Raw genomic sequence first — 23,325 nt, forward strand, 5'->3', positions numbered from 1 at the left:
TTGGGATGCAGTGGGGGGAGGGGATGAACTGGGCTGGTTTTGGGATGCGGTGGGGGAAGGGGAGATTTTGAAGCTGGTGAAGTCCACATTGATACCATTGGGCTGCAGGTTCCCCAAGCGGAATATGAGTTGCTGTTCCTGCAACCTTCAAGTAGCATCATTGTGGCACTGCAGGAGACCCATGACGGACATGTCATCTAAAGAGTGGGAGGGGGAGTTAAAATGGTTCGCAACTGGGAGGTGCAGTTGTTTATTGCGAACCGAGCGGAGGTGTTCTGCAAAGCGGTCCCCACGCCTCCGCTTGGTTTCCCCAATGTAGAGGAAGCCACACCGGTACAATGGATACAGTATACCACATTGGCAGATGTGCAGGGGAACCTGTGCTTAATATGGAAAATCATCTTGGGGCCTGGGATGGGGGTGAGGGAGGAGGTGTGGGGGCAAGTGTAGCACTTCCTGCGTTTGCAGGGGAAGGTGCCGGGTGTGGTGGGGTTGGAGGGGAGTAACCTTATGACATACTGGTCATTGACCACTACGAGTTCCCCTATCGAAATTTCATTCACTTGGTTCATCTCGTTCACAAGCAACAGGTCCAACAATGCCTCTTTTCTCATTGAGCTGAATATTTATTGCTGTAGAAAGCTCTCCTAAATGCACTCTATGAAATCTTGTCCCTCGCTGCCCTTTACAATAGTAATATTCCAGCCTATATTCAGATAATTAAATTCTCCATCATAAACACTCTATAAATCTTGCACTTCCATAATTTCTTTGCAAATGTGTTCCTCCACAGCTTTCCCACTACGTAGCGGCCTATAAATTACACTGATTTTGCTCTTTAGCTTTAGCCAAACTGAACCTGTCCTTAATCTCTCTTGCACCAATGGGGACCACAACTGCTTTCAGTTCACTCCTATGCAGTCTTTCAGTGATTACCTTGACCTCAGCACCAGGGAATTAACATACAATCCTAGATTTACATTTTCTGTCACACAAATGCCTATCTGCTTCCTTCAATATCATATCTCCTTTTACTACTGCTCTTTTTCTTTTCTTCACGCTGGCCTGTACATCCAAGAGAGCCATAGTACTATGGACTTCGCTCTGGTTGTGTTTTCCAGACGAACCATTACTTCCATTACTGTTCAGAACTGGATACTGGTTGGAATTTGTGATGCATTCAGTAGGCTCCTGACCAAACTTCCTGTACATCTGTATCCAGGACAGAGAAAATGTTCCAGAGTTCCCACGTGGAACAGGGTGTGCACTCCATAGATTGTTGCCCTGCTTTCCTCGATCTATTGGATAATATGTTATCCCAAACAAAAACTCACCAGCTACCTCTACTATACTTAATATTGCTTAATTCTTAATATTAAAAATTAACCTTGCTCCTTTAATTAATTCCAATTTTGAAGAATGGAAATCAAAGTTAAAATTTTCAGTATAGTAAGAACCAAAAGAACTGCAGATGCTGTAAATCAGAAGCAACCACAAAGTCGCTGGAAAAGCTCAGCAGGTCTGGAAGCATCTGTGGAGGAGAAAACAAAGTTAATGTTTCGGGTTGGGTGACCCTTCCTCAATTCTGAGGAAGGGTCATTGGACCCGAAACATTAACTCTGTTTTCTCTTCCACAGATGCTGCCAGACCTGCTGAGCTTTTCCAGCAACATTGGTTGCTAAATATTATAACAAAAACAATCAATTTACAGACTCCTGCAATGAATTTTGATTTTTTTTTCTGACTCACAGTATTAATCTTGATCTGCTTCACACTCCTCCTGGTCTGATCACAGTGATCCAGACTTGTTTCACATTCCTCCTGGTCTGCTCACAGTAATCCAGAATTGTTTCACTCTCCTCCTTGTCTGATCACAGTGATCCAGACTTGTTTCACACTCCTCCTGGTCTGCTTTAGTGATGTCAATCTATTTCATGCTTACCCCAGTTTGCCACTCAGTCATCCTGATTTGCTTCATTGTGATCCAACAATAGCCTGGGCCTACATCACACTCCTCTAGGTCTACTTCACAGAGATTCTGACCTGCTTCACACTCCTCATGGTCTCAAATAGTGCTGCTAATTAATACATGAGCCAAGTTTTAATAGAGGAGGATAAAGCTTGGCTAAAGAACATGAATTGGCTGTTGGCCTATAATAATCTCACTTCAATCAGAATCCTCTGCCATACAAGAAATATTGAAGAACAATGATAGAGAAAAATTAAAAGATACAAATGGGGTCCCACACAACATTGTAAAATTATCATCCGGAAATTCAAGAGGAGAGTTTTGCTCGTCAACTTTGAAATGAGCGTTTTAGAAATTGAAATGTTGCAGTGTCCTTTAAAGGGCAAAAGAGCCAACCAAAAAAAGAAGTTCCGCTTATTTGGTTCAGCTCAGAAAGGCACATCAAGTCCTCACTGAAAATTTTACACCAAGTGCCAGATAGAAATGAAATGTTTCACCTTAGGGAGAAAGGCAGAAAAACTAAGTAATGCAGGTCACCCTGCCTGAAGCACATTTCTTGCTGTCAGAACATAGACTGTTGCTGCCAGTTTGCAAGGGGCTCACAGAGAAATCTGACAGTCATGTTCCTCGAGCAGGGGTGAGCTACATCCTAGGGAGTGGCCCACATTGCTAAAAATATCAACGCCATCCAATTAAAAGAGATTAAACTTCCAAATTAAATATTCATATTCAAGAGGCCAGCACAGCTGACATCTGTTTCAGAACTGCTTAAAAAATGGAAAATCCTGGAACTGTATAGATTGCAGTTAATAATGCATTAAAACAGCTTTTCTATTTACATATGATTGACAAGGGATTGTCAGTTCTACTTACGATGATTCGAAACCTTCTCTAACTAAATGTTCTTTGTCCAACTTTACTTGAAAGTTTGGATTACCATTAAAAACAAACATAAAATTGGGTTTCATAGATATTTGGTAAGACTGATGCATTTTTTACTTCAATTCTATACAGCTGAACAGCCTAGCATTCTCAGTAAGTGCTAAATTATAAACTGAGCTGAAGAAATGCATAAATCACTTGATTTATTTCAATCAATGAACTAAAAGAACATCTGTATTTCATAACTTTCCATAAATATTTGATACAGAAAGTATCCCTGCAACAATTTCTTCTGTCATATATATTTGATCCAACATCAACAGCTATATGACTAGCGCTGCGTGTGCTCTGCTTTAGCATTTGTTTTACATGTGGATGATATCCTGGATAGAAGTATGATTAATGTTTAAAATGCCTTTGGCTATTAGAGAAGATGGTTATACTTTTTAAAGGATTTAGTAATGAAATTCAACTTCAGTTTTTAACCACTAAACAGAAAATGCAACATTTGTTTTTAGAATAATTCACATTTCTAAACAAATAACATTGGTCAAGTTAACTCTTTGAATACTGGATACTCTTTGCAACTTACTAACTGGGCACATGTTTTCTATTAAATAACATCTGGAAAGATGATTATCTGTAAAATTCTATCATTCCTGTGGTGGAGGAGGCGTTCAAATATTAGTACAACTGAGACTCCCACTGCCTGTTGCATAGGCCAGCACTGATTCTTAAGACATTCTAGCTTTATTCAATTCAGGTGGTTATACTTCTTTTCAACCAATGAGATTCAAACTAACGTAACCTCTGGCATATCAAGGCACTGTGAATGCTTTGTAAACACACCAGTGAAAGACACGACCAGCCAAGTCATTATTCGCTGATATATCATCGGGGAAATATGTTAAAATACTATGTCTAACGGCTACAGTCTATTCGGATCAATTGAAATGAATTCTGAAGAGTGCATATAGAATTTTTTTCTAAAAAAAGAGAAAGATTGTTTAGCAATTATAAGCAGCATTTTATCATATTCAACATATCACAAAGCATTTTACAGGCAGTAAAATATTTTGAAGAGTAACCACAATCAGAACATGACAGCCAAGCTAAGCACAGTAAGGGCGAGGTGATGTTGCAGTATTATGGTCACTGGAATTAGTATTGGAGACCCAGGTCTGGGGTTGTGGGACGTTTCCCACCACAGCAAATGATGGAATTTGAATTAAATTAAAAAATTATGAAGTCAAAATACACTGATAGTTGTGAAACGACTGTTGTAAAAACACATCTTACTCACTAATGTGTTTTAGGGGAGAAAATCTGCAGGTCTTACCTGGCCTGGCCTGGTCTAGTGACTCCAGACTGATCGCAATGTGATTGATCTATAACTCCCTTTTGAAATGGTCATACAGCACCCTGTTCAATTCTAACAATCTACTAAAAATCTCAAAAAAAAATGAAACAAGGCAAAACTTGACATTGAAGTAGGCACCAGAAATGACCCTAAGAAACTTCATCCTGTTGACCCTTCAAAGTCCTCCTTAACAACATCTGTGGACTCATGCCAAAACTGAGAGAGCTTTCTCACAGACAAGGCAAATGTTCGTTGTGTGTGAGACAACATGAGCAGCAAATGATATATAGAGCTAAGCACTCTCACAAATAGACCAGACATAAGCTTTGCAGCTCTCCATGAATGGTGGTGAGCAATTAAACAACTCACTCAAGGAGGAGAGTCCACAAAAGTCTCCATCCTCAATGATGGTGGAGTCCATCACATCAACGCAAAAGATAAAGCTGGACGAATCAAACACAGCCAATTACTGCCCAATCAGCAACTCTCGCTCATCAGCAAAGGATGGAAATTGCAATTAACAGTGTTATCAAGCAGCATTTGCTCAGCAATAACCTGCTCAGTGACATCCATTTTGGTTTCCTCCAGGGCCACTCAGCTTCTGACTTTATAGTTCAAACATGGACAAAAGAGCTGAATTCCAGAGGTGAGGTGAGAATAACTGCACTTTACATCAAAACTGTACTTGACTGGAAACAATGTGACCTAGATTGAAGTCATTGGGAATCAGGGGAAATCTCTCTGCTGTCTGGAGTTATACCTTGCAAAAGGGAAAATAATTGTAGCTGTTGAAGGTCAACTCAACTTGACTACAGTAGTTCCTCAGCTTAGTGTCCTGGTTTCAAACATATTTCGCTGCTTCATGTAAGGTTAGAAGTGGGGATCCTTACTAATAATTACATAATATTCAGCAACATTTGCAACTCCTCAGATATTGAAGCAGTCCTTGTCCAAATGTAGCAAGACCTGTTCAAGTTCAAGGCTTGGGCTAACAAAGGCAAGAAACATTCATCCCACACAAGTGGCAGACAATGATCACGTCAACTAACAGAGAATCTAACACCTTGACATTCGGTAGCATCACTGTCACTGAAATCCCCTCTTATCAATATTCTCTGGATTATCATTAACCAGAAACTGAGCTAGACTTGCCACATAAATACAATGGCTACGAGACTGCATCATAGGCTGGAAATCCTACAGCGAATAATTCACCTCTTGACTCCTCAAAGCCATTGATTAGGCATAAGTCAGGAGTTTGATGGAATACGCCCCACTTGCGTGGACAAATGCAGCTCAAAGGGCATTCATGAAGCTCGACCCCATTCAGAACAAAGCACCCTGCAGGATGAGCATCACATCCATGACCATTCATTCCTTCCAACATTGGAACACAGCAGCAGCAGGGTGTACAGCTACAAGATTCACAGCGGACATTTACCGTGGCTCCTTAGACAGCACTGTCCAAACTGCAATCACTACTATCCAAAGGTCAAAGGCAGCAAATACATGAGAACACCATCACCTAAAATTACTCTGCCAAGGCACTCACCATCCTGATTTGGAAATATATTATCAGTCCTTCAAAATTCTGAAACTTTCTCTGCAATTGCATCTACACCAAACAGGCTGCAGTGATTCAAGAAGGCAGTTCATTACTGGCTCTGCAAACTTAGGTAGGAATGGGCAATAAGTGATAGTTCAGCCAGCAAAGCCCATCTCCTGAACGAATGAAAGAAAATTCCCAACAAACAGCAATAAGACCTCACTAAGTAATTTCTTTTTAGGAGATCATGAGAGGAAGTGTTTGTCTACATCTGACCTAAAAGCTCTGAGTTCAAGTTCCATCCCATGGCATGGACATGGAATGTACATTGATAACAAAGCCAGATAAATCAATTATCAACTTGTAAATTACTCCTCTATGGCTATTGAAATGGGTAAGAACAGGGGAGTCAACTGGTCAACCATTTAGAGTAATACAGCATGGAAACAGGCTGTTTGGCCTAAACTGGTCCATGCTGACCATGACGCCCACTCAGCTAGTTCTAATTGCCAGCGCTTGGTCCATATTCTTCTAAACCCTGGTCATCCTTGTAGCTATTCAAATGATTTTTAAACGTTGCTGTTATACCTGCTTCAACCACTTTCTCTGGCAGCTATTCCATATATGCATCACTCTTTGCATGAAGAAGTTGCCCCTCAGGTCCTTCTTAAATTTACCCCCACTCCACTTAAACCCAAGCCCTCTAGTTTTCAATTCTTCACTCCAGGGAAAAAGATTATATACATTCATCCCATTTTTGCCCCTCATGATTTTGTATGCCTCAATAAGGTCACCCTTTATTCTCCAAAGTTCAAAGAAATAGAGTCCTAGCCTGGCCAACCTCTCCCTATAACTCAGGCCTAATAATCCTGGTAACAACCTCGCAAATCTTCTTGTCACACTTTCCAGCTCAACTATGTCTTTCCTATAACAGGATGACCACCTCACCAACAAATTATACAGTTGTAACATTACTTCCCAACTCATGGTCCAAGCCTCGACTGAAGAAGGCCAGCGTGCTACATACATTCTTCACCAGCCTGTCCACCTGTGACTCTACTTCCAATGAACTCTACACTTGTACTCCTAGGTCCCTCTGTTCCACAACACTCCTCAGGATCTTACCATTTACTGTATAAGGCCTACCTTAATTTGATTTTCTAAAATACAAAACCTCACACTTATCTGTATTGTATTGCATTTGCCGATCATCAGCGCATTTCCCCATCTGATCAAGATCCTTCTGTAATTCTTGATAACCTTCTTTGCTATCAACAATACCTCTTAATTTTGTATTATCCGCAAACATATTAATCATGCCTTGTACATACACATGCAGGTCATATATATAAATAACAAATAACAAAGGTCCCAGTGCTAACCCCTGTGACACGCCACTGGTCACGGGCCTCCAGTCCAAAAAACAAACTTCAACCATCACCCTCTGCTTCCTATCATAGACCCAATTTTGAAAGCAACTTGCTAACTCTCTCTGGGTCCCATGTAATCTATTCTTCATGACTAGCATGCAGTGTGGGATCTTGTCAAAGGTATTACTAAAGTCTATATAGACAAAATCCACTGCCTTACCCTAATCCCTCCTCCTGGTTACTGCTTCAAAAAACTCGAAAACACGAACTCAGACACAAACTCATGTGCCCAAATCCATGCTGAATATCCCTAATCAGACCTTGACTATCCAAATGATAGTTGATCCTATCCCTCATCATCCTTTCCAACAACTTGCCTACCACTGATGTCAGGGTCCCTGGCTTGTATTTCCCTGGCTTGTCTTTGCTATCTTTCTTAAACAGTGGAACAACATTAGCCACTTTCCAATCTTTCAGAACGTCACCAGTGGCTAAAGGTGAAGCAAAAATCTCTGCAAGGGCCCCTGTAATTTCTTCCCTGGCCTCCTACAATGTCCGAGGGTGGACTTGATCAGGCCCAGGGGATTTTTCTACCTCAACGTGATCTAAGGCTGCAAAAACCTCTTCTCTGGTAATGTGCATGCAGTCCAAAACATCCCCACTTGTTTCCCTTATTTCTTTAGCATTACACTGAGGAGAAATATTCATTAAAAATCTCCCCCCTTTCCTGCGGCTCCACGCATAGGTGGCCATGCTGATCTTTAAGGGGGGCTATTCTCTCCCTAGCCACCCTTTTACACTTAATGTAGCTACAGAACCTCTTAGGATTATCTTTAGCCTTACCTGCCACATCAATCTTATACGTTCTTTTTGATCTTCAGATTAGATAAACATGTGTCCCTGCACTGGCTAGCCTCTTATTCAGGAGAAACAGCTATAGAAGCAAACACAAGCATGCTCTTTGTTTGCCTTTCATGCCACAAGGCATGGGAGAGAGGGAGAAAGGAATCTTTTCTTGTGCCTTGGTTGAGGCATCAATGTTAACATGACACTGGGAGAACTTGGAGACATGGTGCACCACAGCGTTTGGCACTGGGTTCCTTGCTGTTTGTGGTGGACATTAATGATCCAGACTTACATGTAAGAGGTTTCATCAGTAAATTTGCAGCTGATATGAAAATTGATATGTTGTAAGCCTTAGACTACACTATGGTATATATGGGCGAGTCAGATGGGCACAACAATGACAAATGGAATTTAATCCTGAAAAATGTGAGGTGATACACTGTGGGAGGACTAACAAACAAGGGATCACATGACAAATAGTAGGATCCTTACAAACACAGAGGACCAGAGGGACTTGGTGCATATATCCACAGATTGCAGGCAACAGGGCAAGTGAGTAAGGTGGTAAAATGGGTCTATTATTTGGGCCATAATAATTAATAAAAGAAGCAGTATAAGCAAAGCAATAAGACTTGTTTTTGTGAATATATAATTGACAATAAAAGCCAGTTTAAACAGAGACAAAGTATAAGGTATCACACAAATTAAAAAAAAATACGCAAAGAGAACCGTCATTCCAAGACTAGAAAGTGTTTGGCCTGGGATACTCTGTGCTGTTCTAGTTTTCATATTTCAAGAAGGACAGGAGAGTAGGAAAAGTTACAAGAAGTTTAACAGAATTGAATGCATGTAGTTATCAGGAGAGATTGAATAATCTAGGGCCCTTTCCCCTGGAAATAAAGAACAATAGCAGAGCTGTCTGAGGTCCTTAACATTCTGAAGGGATTTATTAAAATGGATATGGAGAATAAATTTTCACTTATGAGTGAATCCAAGATACAAGGACTTGAATATGTGAAGTCTGTTAACAGCTCACATATTGATTGTTGATATGCAACAAGAACATAGCACTTAAACTGTAACTGTCCACTGATTTGATCGGATTTGTTTTGATTTATGATTGTCACTTGTACAGAGATACAGTAAAAAGTATTATATTGTGTGCTAACCAAACAATCATTTCAGAGGCTGAAGGCCAAATTTAGGTTACTCAGGTAAATTTCCCATCAGGAAATTCCCAGATTACTGGACTGTCTCAAAAAGAAGTACCCAAAAATATGCAATTATACTACCAGGCTGGATGTGGGATGGAGCCTGGGCCACTAACATTGGAAGCAGAGCATTGGACAGCCAAGCATCCTCAGTTCTCTGAGACTTGCTTGTTGCTGTTTTGAGAGATATTAAGCCGTCTAGCCCTTATCAATCACACCATCTCACTCCCCTCTGTACACACTCCCCTCCGTTGCCCTTCATACTCTTCATGCCATCTCCGTAGCAATCCACTATCCACCATGGGCACTTACTTACCTCAGGAGGTAAGTAGATTTGAAAAGCTAAACTTCCAACAATCTAATTATCTCATGGGATACATTTGCTTCAAAAAAACCAAACTCAGTTAATAATTTACAAAAATAAACAAATGTCTAATTGAATCTACACATTAAGGAGACTTAATCCTTTACTAGTCTCTTTGAGTTGCCAATCAAATTGTGAAGCCAGAAACTTTTGCTGATATAATTGCCTCCTGTCAAACTCAGCCAACATTCATACCGGTATAATAACAGCTGTGAGGGACATGTTAGCAAAAAGCTTTATTGTAACTGCATGGTCAGACATTACCTTTTATTCTAAAGTTCACCCGTCAGTCAAAGCAGTCTAGCATAACATTTGTTTCTAATCCGCTAACAGCTACAACCTTTTTTTATTGTTCAAGAACAATGATTGGATTTCTGGCAAAATTAGATGAGAAGTACAGTGAGAACTATGCTGATATCGGGAGCAACTTATTCCATCTTTTATGCATTTGCTTAATGGTGAGGTGAATTTCTCATTAGGTAGCAATGAAATTATAATTAAGGGGGATTACAGCTTTTTAAATACTGCAATTACTTACCTCATTAATATCCAACTTTTTAATCTTATTGCACATGTCACACAAGCTAGATATTATGAATTCTCAATATGGAAGTCAGAATGAGTAGCTGGCAACTTCAGCTCTTTAATGGCTGTAGTGTGCATTAATAGCAAATCTTGTTGCTCCAAGATTTGAGCACCAAATGGCACCTTCGGGCATGATACATAGGTATTCTCTGCACATAGCCCTCATTCATGGATATTGAGCAACTGACATTTGCCAACCCTCTGCTATCATCATGGCACCTCTCCGATCCACTTGCAGGATGCCAAGTAGGCACACACTTTGCACTGAGGGATGGAGTAGAAACTAACAACTGAAAGGACACTTTATGCAGCAGAAAACCAGCTCATATATTTGACCAGGTTGTATTCCAATGAAGCTCATTTAACCACTTAGCGCTCCATCACTTAGCACTTACATGCATGCTCACAGCATCCACACCTGTTACTGAGTTGTTGCTTCAACCAGAGCCAAAGGTTATTGGTAATGCTATATTAACATGCTGTTTCATGAAGATAGACACAGTGGCTGTTTGACAGTGGGTATTTGCTCATAGGAGGTGGGGTGGGTGGGTAATGGTGTATGTCTAGCTTTTGCCATGCACTGAAAGATCAATCTAGAGTATGTACCAGTTACCTGCATGACAAATGGAACGCATGTCTATTCAACCAAATAGCCGTGTGGGGACAGTTCAGCAGCCCAGCCAAGAGATGTACTTCTGTTTGTCAGGGTTTCTGGCATTGTCAGTTATGGGAACTATCTGCACCCAGCTTAGGGGCTTCACCATTGTCAGTTGTCTGCTCGGGCAACTCACAGTCTAGGGAATATGTACAATTACAGCCCAGGGTGTAAGATATGGTTGGTCTTGTTGGCTATCAGACGCAGTTAAGGGAATCATATCATCAGTCAGGGAGCTGTAAACATTGCAGTCAGTGTCTGGTCAGTCATGTCTAGGTGCTGTTATCAAAGTCTGCCAGAGATATGGGTCAAGTACTGTCTTTGGGAACAGACTGCTGATAATTCAGGAAGGTGCAAGGGATCCAATAGGGGCAGTGGAGTTTTCACTGCCATAAGAGAGAAGAAGAGAGAAGGCCAGGGGTTGAGGGGGTGGGATAACCTGAGTGAAATTTCTCAGTTATATGCCCACAAATGCAGAATAGTGGCCAGTGCCATCTGTGTAAGAATGGACTGCATCATCTTGTTTCCCGACAATGAGGTCAGTGTTGCAGCCTGGGCTTTTGGATTTGGGAAAACCCCAGATAAAGGGTGTTTTCATTTGCACACATATGGCACTGAGAGGACTGTATCATTCCTTTTAATAAGGAAATTGGCACTTGAAGTCATAAATACATCTTGATTGCCATTTTAGTGCAAAACAGTTTTATAGGCTGCTCTGCGCACATACCAATCCATTGCATGTTCAAGTCACTATGGAACATTAACTTTCCATGACTGCACAGCAACCAGGCATGTTATAACTTCACTAGGATATTAACAGGTCAACAACTTGCATTTATAAATGCCTTTAACGTAGAATAATATCCTAACGTACTGTGAATGTGTAAGAATAAAACAAATGGTCATTCACAGGAGTAGTTTCAGAAAGGTGTCAAAGAAGAGAGCTTTAATGCAGTTGTTAAACAAGGACAGGAATACAGGGTGAGGGACCATACAGCATGGGTGCTAGATATCTGAAATCTTCCAAATCCATGACCTCTGCCAACTAGATGGACCATGACAGCAGAAGTATTGGAGTACTCCCAATTGCAAGTTTCCCTCCGAGCCACATACTATCTTGACTTTGATCTATTGTGCTGCTTCACCATTGTTACCAGTTTAATGGGTTTTCTCCGGGTGCTCCAGTTTCCTCCCACTGTCCAAAGATGAGCAGGCTAGGTGGATTGGCCATGCTAAATTGCCCGTAGGATTCAGGGTTATAGGGGGATGGGTCTAGGTGGGATCTATCAAGGGGCAATGTGGACTTGTTGGGCTGAAGGGCCTGTTTCCACACTGTAGGGAATCTAATCTAATCAAAAACATTGGAACTACCTCTGCTCCTCTCCTACAATATGGCTGTAACTACATATTAAGAATTGCAGTGCAGGACCATTTAAGAAGACAGCCCACCATTAACTTCTCAAGGGGATTTGAGGGCAGGAAATAAATATCGAACCAGTAAATGACAACCATTTCCCATGAATGAGTAAACAAAAAACTTTAATTGTGGCTATTAATGAGAGAACAAAGCGGGATGGTTCATAAGAAGACAAAGCTGAACAAATGAAAAATCTAGTGTAAGCATTGTAAGTTAGAGGAGGGCACAGAAATAAGAACGGATAGGCCTTGAAGATATATAAATTTGAAAAACAGTTAAATATGAGGTACTGGGCAGCCAAGAGCTAAAGTTGCCATGTAACAACAGGTCTAATGGGAGTAAATAAGACTTGGTACATGTTAATGTATGGACAACGGAGTTTTGAATAAATTGAAGTTCATTCAGGTGAAGGATGACAGAAAATGACCACTCTTCGTATCACTGCCTGTTCTACTGTTCCCTCATATACCCCATGCTTTCATATTCCCCATTCATGCCTTCTCATACCATCCATGTGCGCAATCCCCCTCATGTCACTCGTGACCTCTCATTACCTAATGTACCTTCCATGATCCACATATCCTCCACAATCCCACTTTCCGCACATCCCATAATCCATATACTGTGTCCATGTTCCCTCACATCCCCATACTCCTTTCATACATGAAGTGCAAATTGATTCAGTTTGGTCAGAAGAGTAGAGAGTTTCAAACAGAAATACGTGTGCAATTCTAATGAATGCAGGAGCAGAGGGACTTCAACATGTTTTGGCACCATAACAATTCTGTGATTTTATGAATTTGGGACTATTCACATTGGAGAAAGAAGCTTGAGAAGCGATTCATTAGAAGTATTCAAAATCATAAGAGATCTGAAATGAAGGGTTGGAAAGAAATGGTTCATTGTTGAGAGGATCGAGGAACGGAGGACACAGATCTGAGTTAATTGGCAAAAGACGCAATGGTGACATAAGGAAGGAAGCTCTTTGTGCAATGAGTATTTAGGATCTGGAATGAACTACTTGAGGATGTGATCAAGACAAGTTCACCTGAGACTTTCTAAAGTGGATTAAATAATTATTTGAAAAGAAAAATGCAGAGCTACAGAGAAAAGGCAAGGAAGTGGCAATAGGTGAATTGCCTCTTCAGATTGAGCAGAAAAATGGAAGACCAAATAGCCTCGTTTCATGCTAAATCTAAGATCAATTCACAAGAGATAATAGAAAGCTACACATCAGGAACAAGAAATCAGGGAAGTTATGAAAACATTGTTGAATATATTGTCACAAGTTGAAGAATTTATCACTTTCGTCACATTCTTAGTCCATACTTTATGAAATAGAATTGTCTGTGAATTGTTAGACAAATTAATTCAAATGAAGTTGCTAAACTCACAAAACTATACATTTGAAACAACACGCTAGCAATTACCCAAATGTCAGACCTTTGCACAGATTTGTCAGTGATTCAAAAGAACATTAACATGCACTTCAATTCAGTGACAATCTCTAACTGAGTCTGCAATTCAATTACAGTTTCAAACAACTGGTGAACTATTTAAATATGTGAGCAAATGCACAACAATGTGCAGCAAAGGGGTAAGTTTTTCAAGTTACCCAATATTATAGTGAGCTATGTCAACAAACCAAATTAGTCGACAAACGTTAATTGTACAATCGAAATTAGACTGGAAGACTGTTATTCAGTTTGAAATAGCAAAAACTTTGATTACGTTGAATATTTCAAGGATATTAATGCAAGTATATTTGTGAAACAGAAAGCTGGCCATATATAGATAGACCTCTTATATAGACCTCTTGTATAGAGTCATACAGGTCAGAAACAGACCCTTTGGTCCAAACAGTCCACACCGAACATAATCCTAAACACTCGTCCTACCTGCCTATTCCTGGCCCATATCGTTCTAAACATTTCCTATTCATGTACCTATCCAAACATCTATTAAACATTGTAATTGTAGCCGCATCCACCACTTCCTCAGAAAGTCCATTCCACACATGAACCACTCTCTGTGTAAAAAATGTGCCTCTCATGTCTTTTTCAAATCTCTCTCTTCTCAGCTTAAAAATGTGTCCCCTTGTCTTGAAATCCCAGGGAGAAGACAACTATCATTAACTCTGTCTATACCTCTTGTTATTTTATAAACTTCCATCAGGTCACCTCTCAATCTTCCACATTCCAGTGAAAAAAGTCCCAGACTATCCAACCTTTCTTTATAACTCAAACCTTCCATACCTGGCGACATCCTGGTAAATCTTTTCTAAACTCTCTCCAGCTTGATAATATTCTTTCTATAACTGGGCAACCAGAGCTAAACACATCACTCCAGAAGGGGCCTCACTGACATCCTGTACAACCAAAACATGAATTCTCAACTCATATGCTCAAAAGACTGAGCAATGAAGGCAAGCCTGCCAAATATTTTTAACCACCCTGTCTATGTGTTACAATGTTGTTTACAAGTAGCTCCAAAGCTCCAATAGATAGTATTATTCAATGAGGCCATATTACTTGAGCAGCAGATGAAGTGTTGATCATGGCTGTAACAAAGAAGACGAACTGTTGGATGGATCATCAGAAATGTTGAAATGAGCAAATATGCACTTGATCAGTCTGAGGTGATGCATATTGACTTTAAAATCAATACAATAGTGCTCATTCAGTGAGATAGAGGCTATAGTCATTGCATCAAAGTAAACAGATATGTCTGAGCTTAGATCATTTTTAAGTATGCTCAAACGCTGTTTACAATTGCTGGGGTTGTGATGGTGTTAGTTCCACAAAGTGAGTATGATTCATGTAGGAGTAGCTCAACCAATGTTGAGCCTACACATTCATCATGACACAATTCATAATCTGAAGCACAAGTCTGATGTTTCAAACAGTGGACTTGAATATGGATTGTCATATTATAGCGGATAGTCAAGAGCAACCCCTACTATTTGTGATTCTAACCTGTCAATGTACTGTGCACAGATAGAAAAGGAATTGAACCACTACAATGAAGAAGATTTAAACAACATGAAAGCTCATTATGAAAAGATAATTAATCAGGAGCATTTATTGAAACCAATGCTGTTAATAAACATATAGAGATTATAAACCACAGAGAATAAAAACAGACCAAAAGAAAGCAAATACAGCAGATGTCTAAGCAAAAGAAGCAGAATTTTCTGTAAGTTCTGAGTCAAAACAAAACAGTCATAAACTTGGCATGAAAACATGCAAGTGGATCAGAAAGGCTTTATTATACAGTTACTGGTGGAATCTAGCAGTGCAGTGGTAGAGTCCTTATCTCCAAGGCTAGACTCCTGGGTTTAAGTCCCACTTGCTCCAGAGGCATGCAATAAGATTCTTAGACTGACTAGTAAAATATATATATTGGGCAACGCAGTGGCTCAGTGGTTAGCACTGCTGCCTCACAGTGCCATGGACCCAGTTTCAATTCCACCCTCAGGCAACTGTCTATGTGGAGTTTGCACATTCTCCCTGTATCTGCATGGGTTTCCCCTGGGTGCTTCAGTTTCCTCCCACAGTCCAAAAATGTGCAGGCTAGATGGATTGGCCATGCTAAATTGCCTGTAGTTTTCAGAGATGCCTCGATAAGGTGTGTCATAGGGCGGTGGGTCTTGGTGGGATACTCTGAGAATCAGTGTGGACTTGTTGGGCTAAATGGCCCGTTTCCACACTGGAGGGATTCTATGATCAATCATCTTAATTTATAAATACAGATCAAGAAGATAAAAACAAACATATCAAGTGCACTTTATTTTAGAAAGGAGTAAAGCAGTTAATCTCTTATGCTAATTATGTTATAATGATGTCATAGGCATTTCCTTGTACTGCCTCTGCTTGATATTCACATTCTTTCCTAGATATTTCTAATCAGCTGGTTCAGAGACTATTATACAACTGGGGCAGGTGGGACACTATTACTGCATCACACAAGCTCCACACATTTTTTATTGTGTTTTCATTCAACCTATTTTTGTAATCAACTTGTTCAGAAATGTTTTTCTTTGAAGCAGGTGGGACATGCACTTGGACTTCCTGGTTCGGGGTGGGGACACTACCTCTATGCCATGAGAGGGCTCCGTCACTTTTATAAGATTTATAGCTCAGCTCAAATACCAGATTCCTTCTTTCTGCAGTGGACCTTTTCCCTACCTGGAAGAAAAAAAATCCCTGCAGGCCAGGAAGAACCCAGCTCTTATTTATTTAACCTATTTTTCTACTAAACCTGTTCAGAGATGTTACTTCACACCTCTCGAGGAGGTAGGACTTGAACCTGAGCCTCTAGGTTCAGAGATGCAGACACTATCTCTGTGCCACAAGAGGGCCCCCTCACTTTTTTCTAAGAGCCACCAGATACTCCACAATCACCTGATTCGAGCCTATGCTTTGGGGACTTCTTTTGAATTAGACCAACCTGCATCATGAGTGTTCATGTGATGGTAAAGCCATCGACCCTACTATGAAATTGTTACTGTCATGTTAACATCACATGACAGTAGTGCACATCAACCATGTTGTTTTTTCTCATGATATAATGATTCATTCTTACATAATTTTAATCCTTAAATTGAATAGAGCCTCAATCATCATACCTTGAGTCTTATTATCACATGTCAATAGAAATTTGGTTGCCTGGCAGGGTTTCTAATTTAAGTTGGTGTAAAAAAATCCTTTGAATACAAAAAACTGTTGATAGTAAAATTATAATACCAACACTTTTACCTCTAAGAATGCAGAAATAATGCATACAACTTATTTAAGTTGAAAACAGTACACTGAAATGTATGCCTGCTTAGCAACCAATAATGAAATAGTGAAGCCAGGAATTTGGAGGTAAGATTGAAGTATATTACTTTTTCAGCTTTGAAACATGGATTCAAAACAAGTTCTGTTCTCATAGTGATGAAATAAATATTTTCTAAATTCGGTGTAGTCTCGCATTAAAGGCTTAAAGGAATGTTTTGCTTCATGGTTATGAGAGTCTTATGCGAAATGAGTCTCATGATCTGGATTAATTTCCTACTGGGCATGAATTTACAATACAGAACTATTAATACCTCAGTTACAAATCATTGTTTGTCTGTGATAGGTGATATATCAGTTTGTGTGAGCAATTGGAATGCCAGACTGGCGTTTTTCTGAGTTTGATAATACTGTGGTGTTGTGAAGGAAGGTTTACTCTGTACCTAGTCCCCAATTATACTGGACTCTGGATTGGCCAATGTTATAGCCAGGGCATGTCATTAAAGCTTGGAAAGAGATCATTACATATAGTTGCTGAGGTGTAGATGGATGGAGGACAAGCATGTTGAGAGATAAATTTGCAACTTGATCCACTGAAATTTAAACTCTCAGGTCTTATTTCAGTATGTAGGCTCTTATTGATGACAATTAAGGGAGAAGGAAGAAGTTTTCCATTCAGGCAATTCTGCTTTCCCTGGTCCACAAAAATCATTATTTTTAAAAATTATGTTCCTGAGGAGCAAATACAAAAATGTGCTAACTGCAGATGGAGAGAGTAGCACAGAAATGTTTTTGGTGGGCTGACCCTGTTAACCATCATCAGATTTGGGTATGGATCTTGAAGTTAAAAACAGTTACAGAACAAATGTTCAAAAGAAAATTTTCTAACTGCAGGAATCACAGTATGGTCTTTTCCAAGTACTGAAGTGTTTTTCCACAGATCAGTTGTTGCTGCAAATTATAACCTTTGCTTTGAAGTTACCCAGTGAGCAATAAGGTTACAGTTCTTAAATAGTTAATGCTGGACGACTTGGCAGAAGTTAGGCAGAACACTTTAGGACCTTAAAAGGGAGAGGTAAGTTATCCAAAGTTTTTGTGTGATGCCAAGGAATATAGGGCTATGTGCTAAGTGACCAGGAAATGGCATCAGAATAGTTAGAGATAATGAGGTGTAGATCTGAATGAACACGGCAGGCCAAGCAGCAACAGAGGAGCAGGAAGGCTGACATTTCTTTCCTTCTCTTCTGATGCTGCTTGGCCTGCTGTGTTCATCCAGCTCAACACCTTGTTATCTCAGATTCTCCAGCATCGGCAGTTCCTACTATACCAGAATAGTTAAATGTCCAGTATGGATGTGATAGTTAAAACACCTTTTCTTTCTGTACTGTAAAAGGTAAAGTTGCCATAGTCTTACTAGACTTATAGTAAGCTCCCTCATTAGAGAGAGATAACTGGTAGCAGTTTAACATGAGGATCTCCACTTCTCAGGCAAGGGTGCGAAGTTGGGAAGGACAATCCTTTATGGTAGCCTAATCTAGTGAAGGAATTGAGCCCCCATTGTTGGAATCACTTGGTATTGTAATCCAGCCACTCAAGCTAAACCAACCTCAATCATTATGCCTGTATGACTCTCTAATGATCTTTGTAACAATGTCTGTAATACCAATGTAACTTAAGATTGCTATCACGCAATGAACTGCATTTTAAGACAAGCATCTTTCATCATTAGACTGCCGAGGGGTTTTCCTGCACCATACCAGACAAGGCAAACCCTTTGTACCCTAAACTAAAAAGGACAATGGTGGCAGGAAGTATATCTTATGATGACCAGTTAACTCATGCAACATAGTGCCAGTGGTGGCCATCGGAATGTTTAATTTAGCTGGACCATTAAATTATAATATTGAAATACCCAGGAAATTCACTGTTGCTACATCATTTGTTCCCACTATAAAAGGTGGTATTTGGTGGGTAGAAGGCAGAAAAAATCGTGAGGAAAATTCAAGGACATCATATCAAATGTAGACAAGAAATGGGTACAGGAGTTTGCTAAATAACAAAATTCTCTGTAGACTTGCGTGGTCTGTGTACCAACAATACCAAGAAAATTAATTTCTTTGGTTATTTTAATGTGCTAATTTAGCCATGCCTATATTTCTATTCTATGACATGTATCTCAAACATTAATGTATCTGATTGAACATTTTAGGCCAACGTATTTATCATCTATTATAATTTCAAAATGTGTTAGAATATGCAAAAACTAAGCAGCAGTAAGCATTTTAATAAAGTTTTTAGTCCCATTTTACTTCCTTTTTTTAACAGAACAACTATATTATAACTTTACAGTATCTGCCTAGCAGCTGTTGGCCTAAAGAAATTCCTTGTGGGTAGGCATATAAATCCTTCTGCTTTTGTTGGCAAAATCCGTTCTTTCGAGCATTAACTTAGCATTGGCATTATAAGAGTATGCAAGATTCCAACATCTGCAGCCGGTAAAAACAAATGTTGCTTGTAAAATGCTACCACTGAAAGATCACTTTTCATGTCTGAACATTGAAATTATTGTTACATAATTTGCATCAATTCTAGGAACAGGGTCTTTTATCTGAACAATTTTCCCAATGGAACAACCTCTGGAAATGAAGACAAAAACAATTCTGAAATTAAATTTTGCCTGCATTAGCAGTATAAGTTTCCTTTTACCATTTTGTCATTTTTTTAATCGTTTAGTTATTATAATTCACAGAGGCATTTATTTCAATAAATAAAAGCAATTTAAATGGCTACATAGTGAGTTGTCTGTAGGTATTCTAATTGGCTGCTCATAGAGTTACAGTCATCCTGGTGGGTGAGTCTGACCAATGCACAGTAGCTAATTGCTAGTGTTTAACAGGCAGCCCAAGACAGCTGTTAGGGGGAAATGATCCAGCTCAGACACTGAGACAGTTTACTTTATGAAGCAGGTGGGAAGTTAATCTGAGTGAGGAGGAGATTAGGGGAGAGGGCAGGCTAGGAACCAGCAGCACATCAGCTATATTTGTGGGGCCAGAAAAAGCATTTCATTTCTACACAATTCCTTCAAGGGCTACTAATCAGATACTCCATGTCAGTATGTTTTGAAATATCTGGATGATATAAGGTTATGCTTTTGATTTAAGGAAAGAATATCATTTTAAGGTGTTGTTAGTGGTGGCTCCATAGTGGGTTCCAGGTTCATTTTATGTTTGCTAGGATTTTAAGATGAACAAAATATGACGGCAGTATTCAATATTTTTCAGAATTCATTTGAGCTTGCATTTACCTTTGTCATAACATCCTTATGACTGTCCGCAGGGGGATGTACATGGAAACACAATGAGACTGTCTGTCTGACTTTCCTTTCATTTTACAAAGTGATGTCTCTTCGGGATAGAGCACCAGCCACTGCCAACTGCGGCCCCTTTGTCAGTAAACTAACTGTTACAATACGAGCCATCAAATATCCCACCCAATAATAGTAAAAAAAATTACACACATTTGTGTATAGGGTGCACATTTCCTTATTATTCATTGAAAGTGTGTGAGTTTTGATAGCTAGGCCATTATTTATTGCCCATCCTGAGTTGCTCTGGAAAAGGCAAGGGTGGAGCTGTCTTCTTGAATGGCTGCAGCCCTCAATTGTGAACCAGCAGTAGTAAAGGAATTTTGAAATCATTCCAAATTAGGGTGGTGTTTACTTTGGAGGAGAATTTAATGTGAATGACATTCACGTTTATCTGCTGCCCTGGTCCATATAGATGGTAGCAATCATGGGTTTGGAAGGTGTTGCCTTGGTGAGTTAATGCATTGCATCTTGTAGATGGTACACACGGCTGCCCCTTACATCAATGGTGAAGGGAATGAATGTTAAAGGTGGTATGCGGTGCCAGTCAAATGGGATACTTTGTCCTGAATGGTGTTAATTTTCTTGACTGTTATTGGAGTTGTTCCCATCCAGGTAAATAGAGTGTATTTATTTGCATTCCTTATCGTGATGTGCAGTTGGTGGACATGCTTTTCAGAAACAAAAAGTGACTTAATAGTCACAGATTTTTAAAGACTCACCTTTGGCTCTAGTTCTTGGAAATGAAATGGGTGAATTGGATCAAATATAAGTGAGGGAATATTAATGAGATATGACCGTTGTATTGCAGGGTTTAGAATGATAGTGGAGAATTACAATGGTCAATCTGTGTAAGAAAAATAATTGGCAGACAACCAACTTCAAAAGTACAAGAATTGGTCTGTGTTTCATAGATGGAATGAAAGTTTACGAGGAAAAGTTGAATTTGAACAATGGGTTACCATCAATGAGGATAATAAAATGTGAGGCTGGATGAACACAGCAGGCCAAGCAGCATCCCAGGAGCACAAAAGTTGACGTTTCGGGCCTAGACCCTTCATCAGAGAGGGGGATGGGGAGAGGGTTCTGGAATAAAGAGGGAGAGAGGGAGAGGCGGACCGAAGATGGAGAGTAAAGAAGATAGGTGGAGAGAGTATAGGTGGGGAGGTAGGGAGGAACTCCCAACCTACATCCGTGACACCACCCACGCCCTCCACCTCCTCCAGGACTTCCAATACCCTAGCCCCCAACACCTCATCTTCACCATGGACGTCCAGTCCCTATGCACCTGCATTCCGCATGCAGATGGCCTCAAGGCCCTCCGCTTCTTCCTGTCCCGCAGGCCCGACCAGTCCCCCTCCACCGACACTCTCATCCGCCTAGCTGAACTCGTTCTCACCCTCAACAACTTCTCTTTTGACTCCTCCCATTTCCTACAGACTAAGGGGGAGGCCATGGGCACCCGCATGGGCTCCAGCTATGCCTGCCTCTCTGTAGGTTACGTGGAACAGTCCCTCTTCCGCACCTACACAGGTCCCAAACCCCACCTCTTCCTCCGTTACATTGATGACTGTATCGGCGCCGCCTCTTGCTCCCCAGAGGAGCTCGAACAGTTCATCCACTTCACCAACACCTTCCACCCCAACCTCCAGTTCACCTGGGCCATCTCCAGCACATCCCTCACCTTCCTGGACCTCTCAGTCTCCATCTCAGGCAACCAGCTTGTAACTGATGTCCATTTCAAGCCCACAGACTCCGACAGCTACCTAGAGTACACCGCCTCCCACCCACCCTCCTGCAAAAATTCCATCCCCTATTCCCAATTCCTCTGCCTCCGCCGCATCTGCTCCCACGATAAGACATTCCACTCCCGCACATCCCAGATGCCCAAGTTCTTCAAGGACCGCAACTTTCCCCCCACAGTGATCGAGAATGCCCTTGACCGCGTCTCCCATATTTCCCGCAACACATCCCTCACACCCCGCCCCCACCACAACCGCCCAAAGAGGATCTCCCTCGTTCTCACACACCACCCTACCAACCTCCGGATACAACGCATCATCCTCCGACACTTCCGCCATTTACAATCCGACCCCACCACCCAAGACATTTTTCCATCCCCACCCCTGGCTGCTTTCTGGAGAGACCACTCTCTCCGTGACTCCATTGTTCGCTCCACACTGCACTCCAACCCCACCACACCCGGCACCTTCCCCTGCAACCGCAGGAAATGCTACATTTGCCCCCACACCTCCTCCCTCACCCCTATCCCAGGCCCCAAGATGACATTCCACATTAAGCAGAGGTTCACCTGCACATCTGCCAATGTGGTATACTGCATCCACTGTACCCGGTGTGGCTTTCTCTACATTGGGGAAACCAAGCGGAGGCTTGGAGACCGCTTTGCAGAACACCTCCGCTCAGTTCACAACAAACAACTGCACCTCCCAGTCGCAAACCATTTCCACTCCCCCTCCCATTCTTTAGATGGCATGTCCATCATGGGCCTCCTGCAGTGCCACAATGATGCCACCCGAAGGTTGCAGGAACAGCAACTCATATTCCGCTTGGGAACCCTGCAGCCCAATGGTATCAATGTGGTCTTCAATAGTTTCAAGATCTCCCCTTCCCCAACTGCATCCCTAAACCAGCCCAGTTCGTCCCCTCCCCCCACTGCACCACACAACCAGCCCAGCTCTTCCCCCCCACCCACTGCATCCCAAAACCAGCCCAACCTGTCTCTGCCTCCCTAACCTGTTCTTCCTCTCACCCATCCCTTCCTCCCACCCCAAGCCGCACCCCCATCTACCTACTAACCTCATCCCACCTCCTTGACCTGTCCGTCTTCCCTGGACTGACCTAACCCCTCCCTACCTCCCCACCTATACTCTCTCCACCTATCTTCTTTACTCTCCATCTTCGGTCCGCCTGCCCCTCTCTCCCTATTTATTCCAGTTTCCTCTCCCCATCCCCCTCTC

General features: G+C 41.1%; 1 long non-coding RNA gene across 1 annotated transcript in view; it reads right to left on the reverse strand.

The window, feature by feature from the left end:
• Positions 1-23,325, reverse strand: part of LOC132209590 (uncharacterized) — a 375,703-nt gene that overhangs the window by 225,267 nt on the left and 127,111 nt on the right. The gene's annotated exons all lie outside the window — the stretch shown is intronic.

Source organism: Stegostoma tigrinum, chromosome 5 (genome assembly GCF_030684315.1).
Source record: "Stegostoma tigrinum isolate sSteTig4 chromosome 5, sSteTig4.hap1, whole genome shotgun sequence".
Taxonomy (NCBI): domain Eukaryota; kingdom Metazoa; phylum Chordata; class Chondrichthyes; order Orectolobiformes; family Stegostomatidae; genus Stegostoma; species Stegostoma tigrinum.